Consider the following 6579-nt stretch of genomic DNA (forward strand, 5'->3'; position numbering starts at 1 on the left):
CTGAACAAATCCCAGATAGTTTGACTAAGATACGATGGGTTATTGCTTTCCATCGTCAAATTGTTTTGCCATAATGTAGTGGCCAAGGAAGCAGAACTGACTCAATTGATAGAGCATCCATCTACCACAAGGGAGGTCCAGGGTTCAAATCCAGGGCCTCCTGACCCATGTGGTGAGCTGGCCCACGTGCAGTGCTGCCTCGCACAAGGAGTGCCCTGTCACACGGGGGTGTCCCCCATGCAGGGGAGCCCCACGCACAAGGAGTGTGCCCCATAAGGAGAGCTACCCTGTGCAAAAAAAGCGCAGCCCACCCAGGAGTGGTGCTGCACACACAGAGAGCTGATACAGCAAGATGATGCAACAAAAAAGAGACACAGATTCCTGGTGCCGCTAACAAGAATGCACGTGGACACATAAGAACACATAGTGAATGGACACAGACAGCAGACAACTGCTGGGGGAGTGGGGAGAGGAAGGGAGAGAAATAAATAAAAATAAATAAATCTTAAAATAATATTAATAATACAGTGGCCAGGGTGAAATGTAATCTCTTCTCTATATAGGTGTCCTTCTGGGCACTGCAGACTGTAATAATCACAAAGCAATAGTGTTGGTTAAACCAAAATCCAGAATGTATGAGATGCTTCTGGCGTCATCTGTAGAAAAGGGCACTGCAGGAATGCATATTTGCCTCCATGCAGAGGAAAGTTCCTGTGAATTTCAGCTGGATCAGTGAAAAGAGCCGTGAAGGTTCCACTTCCTGGGCCATCCCTCCTGGTCAACCAGGGCCCAGGGAGCTGAGCTGCCCGACGGTCCCCCAGGCACCTAGGAGCCGCACAGCCCTCAACAAATAAAAACAGTGTCAGATCTGTTTTCATTCAACAACCAGTGCAGACCAGCAGGGGCGGGGCTGGGCCAGGCACACGTGGCTTAGAGCACACTTACCAGGGCCCACCCAGGGGGCGGGCAAGGATGTTTCCCAGGAAAGGGGCACAGATTTGAAGGTGGAGGAGGATTTTAGCTGGACATAGTGGTTAAGATCTGCAGGCTCGTGAGATAACAGCCGGTGGCCCCGCAGTGACCAGACCTCCGCCCGGGCCGCAGGGAGTGTGGGATAAGCTGTTCACACAGCTCCCATGCACCTAGGGGTGTGCAGCCCGACTGCCGAGCTTGGCGGCTGCTGTTCTACAACGTGACATTGGGAGGTGGGACGGGTCGTGGGGTTTATGGGGAAGGGGCAGGAGAGGAAATGGGAATCGAAAAGACCCTGAAAGCGAGGAATTCCGGAGGGAGAGTCCTCAGCTACTTGAGCCTCTCCTTTCTGGCACATGGCAGGATCAAAAAGGGCAGAGTGCTCTTTTCGGTGAGTCCCCATTTTTTATAGGACTCGCAAGAGGGCAGAGACTCAACCTGCATCACGCCTTGCTGAATTAGTCCAATTGAAAACAGGGCTCATGCCCACAGGAGTGGACTAGCCCACAGAGCTCATCTTTCTCATTCTGGGATTCATAAAATAAGTTCAAACTGCCACAACTTGACACCCACAAGGGTGGTTTTTATTTTAAAAAGAAAAACAGAAAAACAGAAAATAAGTGTTGGCAAGGATGTGATGAAATTAGAACCCTCATATATTGCTGATGGGGATACAAAATGGTGCAACCATTGCAGGGAGGAATATGGAAGTTCTTTAAAAAGTTAAAGAGGGGACGGGGATGTGGCTCAAGTGATTGGGCTCCTGTCTACCATATGGGAAGTCCAGGGTTCGATTCCCAGAGCCTCCTGGTGAAGGCAAGCTGGCCTGTGTGGTGGAGGAGGCCCTCATGGACAGCTGGCCCACATGGAGTGCTGGCCCATGCAGCAAGCTGGCCCAAGTGGAAAGCTGGCCAAAGTGGAGAGCTGGTGCAGCAAGATGATGCAACAAAAGGAGACACAGAGGAGAGACAATAAGAGACACAGCAGACCAGAGAGCTAAGGTGGTGCAAGAGAGTGAGCGCCTCTCTCTCACTCCAGAAGGTCACAGCATCGGTTCCCAGAGCTGCCTAAAGAGAAGACAAGCAGACACAGAAGAATGCACAGCAAATGCACACAGAGAGCAGACAAGGGGGGCAGGGAATAAATAAATAAATCTTTTTTTTTTAAGATTTATTTTTTATTTCTCTCTCCTCCCCCCGCCCAGTTGTCTGCTCTCTGTGGCCATTTGCTGTGTATTCTTCTGTGTCCGCTTCTATCCTTGTCAGCAGCACAGGAATCTGTGTCTCTTTTTGTTGCATCATCTTGCTGCATCAGCTCTCCATGTGTGCGGTGCTACTCCTGGGCAGGCTGGACTTTCTTTCGCACTGGGCGGCTCTCCTTACAGAGTGCACTCCTTGCACGTGGGGCTCTCCTATGCAGGGGACACCCCTCTGTGGCACGGTACTCCTTGCATGCATCAGCACTGTGCATGGGCCAGCTCCACACAGGTCAAGGGGGTCCTGGGTTTGAACCGTGGACCTCCCATGTGGTAGGTGGATGCTCTATCTATTGAGCCAAGTCCACTTCCCCATAAATAAATCTTTTTTTAAAAAGTTAAATAGAGACTTACCATATGACTCAGCAATTCCACTTCTAGGTATATACCCAAAAAGAGTGAAAATAGGGTCTTATATAGATACTTGTACATCAGTGTTTAGAGCAACATTATTCATAATAGCCCAAAGGTGAAAACAACCTGAGTGTCCATCACAAATGAATGGTTAAACAAAATGTGGTACATGTACACAATGGAATATTATTTGGCCATAAGAAAATATGAAGTTATGAGATATACTCCAACATGGGAGGACTTTGAAAACATTATGCTCAGAAAAATAAGCAAGGCCTATAAAGATAAAAATTATATGGTGAGAAAGCAAATTTGCAGAGATAGAAGCAGATTATACATTACTGGAGAAATGGGAGGGCGTGGAGGAATGTTTGTTAAAATAAAATTTTAATTTAATTTAAAAAGAAAGGGTGGAAAGGCAAAAAAATAAAAAATAAAAAAACAGAAGGAAATTTGGTATATACACAGATAAGTGGAAATTAAACAACACACTCCTAAATAAATAATGGATCAAAGAAGAAATCATAAGGGAAATTAGAAAATACTTTGAGATGAATGAAAATGGAAAAAAAAAACCCAACATATCAAAATTCATGAGATACAGTTAAAGCATACTGAAATTTATAGCTCTAAACACCTATATTAAAAAGGAAGAAAGATTTCAAATCAATAAGTAATTTTCTACCTTAAGAAAGTAGAAAAAGAGAATGAAACAAAATCCAAAGCAAGCAGGTAGAAGAAAAGAATATAGATTAGAGAAGAATAAATGAAATAGAGAATAGAAAAACAATAGAGAAAAATCAGTGAAAGAAAAAGTCGGTTATTTGGAAAGATCAACAAAATTGACAAACCTTTAGTTAGTCTGACCAAAAAAAAAGAGAGAGAGAAGACTCAAATTGCTAAAATCAGAAATGAAAGAGGAGCCATTACTACCAACCCTACAGAATTTTTTTTTAAGTATAAAGAAATACAATGAATAATTGTATACCAACAAATTAAATAAGCTGGGTGAAACGACATTTTCCTAAAAAACAAAAACAAAAAACACAACACACACACAAAGTACTGAAATGGACTCAAGAAGAAATAGAAAGTCTGAACAGATTTCCACAAGGAGAATCTCAGGATCAGATGACTTCACTGGTCAATTCTACCAAATGTATAAGAAGAATTAACACCAATCCTTCATAAACTTTTCCAAAAAATAGAAAGGGGGCAACACTTCAACACATTCTCTTAGGTCAGTATAATCCTTATCCCAAAATCAGACAAAGACATCACAAGAAAAATGTGGTATTGGCATAAAGCTAGATCTACAGATCAATGAAATAAAATTGAGATTCCAGAAATAAACCCTTATATGTATAGTCAATTGATTATTGACAAGGATACCAAGACAATTCAATGAGGAAAGAACTGTCTCTTCAACAAGTGGTGCTGGGACAACTGGATGCCTACATGCAAAATATTGAAATTGGACCTTGACTTTGCACCATACGCAAATATTAACTGAAAAAGGATAACAGACCTAAATGTAAGAGCTAAAACTATAAAACTCTTAGAAGAAAACATATACATAGATCCCTGTGACCTTGGATTAGCATTTTTTTAAGATTTATTTATTTATTTATCTCCCCCCCCCCCCCCGCCCAAGTTGTCTATTCTCTGTGTCTGTTTGCTGTGTCTTCTTCCTTGTCCATTTCTGTTGTTGTCAGCAGCACCGGAAATCTGTTTCTTTTTGTTGCGTCATCTTGCTGCATCAGCTCTCCATGTGTGCGGTGCAATTGCTGGGCAGGCTGCACTTTCTTTTGTGCTGGGCGGCTCTCCTTACAGGGCGCACTCCTTGTGCATGGGGCTCCCCTACGCAGGGACACCCCTGCGTGTCACGGCACTCCTTGTGCATATCAGCACCGTGCATGGGCCAGCTCCACATGGGTCAAGGAGGCCCAGGGTTTGAACCGCGGACCTCCCATGTGGTAGACGGATGCCCTAACCACTGGGCCAAGTCCACTTCCCTGGATTAGCATTGACTGCTTGGATATGACATAAAAACATAAGTGAAAAGAGAAACAATAGATGAATTGGACTTCATCAAAATTTAAAACTTTTGTGCTTCAAAGGACACTATCAACTCTCTCAGGGCTCAGCTGCTCTGCTCTCTACATAAGGCCAGCTGTGAACTGTCAGGCAAACAGCTCATCACTCTTCCCAGGGCCTTCTCACAACCAAGTTCCTCTTTGTGCTTACTTCCCCGGGCTCCAGCTCAAAACTCCAACTCCCTTCTCTGCAGGGAGTTTCTCTGTGAGTCCCCACCCACCAAGGGGGCAGGGACTCAACATCCTACTGACGTGGCCCAATCAAAGCCCCAGTCATTATTTAATCAAGTCCAAGTGAAACCTCTGAATCCAAAGTAATCTAATATGCCCAGAGGACCAGACCAGTTTACAGACATAATCCATTATCTATTATTTATTTATTTATTTATTTTATTGATTTTGTAAAAATATTACATTAAATATATATATATATATATATATATATATATATATATATATATATATATGAGGTCCCATTCATCCCCACCACCCCCACCCCACCACTCCCCCCCCAGCAACACTCACTCCCCTCATCATGACACATCCATTGCACCCGGCAAGTACATCTCTGGGCATCTCTGCACCTCATGGTCAATGGTCCACATCATGGCCCATACTCTCCCACATTCCATCCAGTGGGCCCTGGGAGGATTTACAATGTCCGGTGATTGCCCCTGAAGCACCATCCAGGGCAACTCCAAGTCCCAAAGGCGCCTCCACATCTCATCTCTTCCTGCCACTCCCCATATCCATCAGCCACCATGTGCACTTTTCCCATTCCAATGCCACCTTTTCTTTGTGGGCCTTGGATTGGTTGTGTCCATTGCACCTCTATGTCAGGAGGAGGCTCAGATTTCACATGGATACTGGATGCAATCCTCCTGCTTTCAGTTGTAGGCACTCTAGGCTCCATGGTGTGGTGGTTGTCCTTCTTCAACTCCATCTTAGCTGAGTGAGGTGAGTCCAATAAATCAGATTGTAGGAGCTGGAGTCTGTTGACACTCAGGGCCTGGCTATCCTATTGTCAGTCCAGAGATTCAAATCCCCTAAATATATCTTAAACCCCAACACCAACTACAATTCCAGTAAAGTAGGATGAAAGTCTTATGAAAAGAGATCCCATCTGAGTCCAGTTCCATCACGCAGAAACACCAGCTCCAAAGAAGGGCCATCTGACATGGCAGTGAACCCCGTCTGCCATGACCACAGAACCCGTGGGTCTCTTTAGCCCTCCAAGGAACCAATACCTGGGGATTGTATCTACTTTATCTGTCTCTTAGACTCTGCTCAGTTGTGCATAAGGGCAATCCTTCTGACAGCCTCCAGACTCTTTTTTAGAGACTCGTAGCCATATAAACTCATTTCTGCTTTCCATTTCCCCCTTACATTGGGTCAAATAGCATTTTAAAGTCATGTTATTATATGTAGACAGGGATATTCTGCTGATCCGCATTGAACCTTTAATTCAAGGTCATTTTCTAGTTCCATCTTCAGCTGGTATTTGGTAGTGATCCCTCAGTGCCAGGGAGGCTCATCCCCGGGTGTCATGTCTCACGCTGGGAGGAATGCACTGCATCTACATGCTGAGTTTGGCTTTGAGACTGGCCATATTTGAGTAACATGAAGGCTGTCAGGAGGAAATTCCCAGGCACAGTGCTGCTCTAGGCCTTGTTCTTATTTCAGGCATATAGGCTCACAAGCATAGTCATTACTATCATGCTCTCACTTTTGGACCCTCATTCCTTCCTGGTCCTTACCGTTGCACCTGGGGGACTGCTGCTGCTCCCCTAGGGACCACGGCAGAGCACCCCCAGCCAGGAACTCAGTACCCCCCCAGCTGTAGTTTTTAATTGTTGCCACTATGAGTATATCCAAACATTACCATGCACCCTGGACATATGC

Source organism: Dasypus novemcinctus, chromosome 21 (assembly GCF_030445035.2).
Source record: "Dasypus novemcinctus isolate mDasNov1 chromosome 21, mDasNov1.1.hap2, whole genome shotgun sequence".
Classification (NCBI taxonomy): domain Eukaryota; kingdom Metazoa; phylum Chordata; class Mammalia; order Cingulata; family Dasypodidae; genus Dasypus; species Dasypus novemcinctus.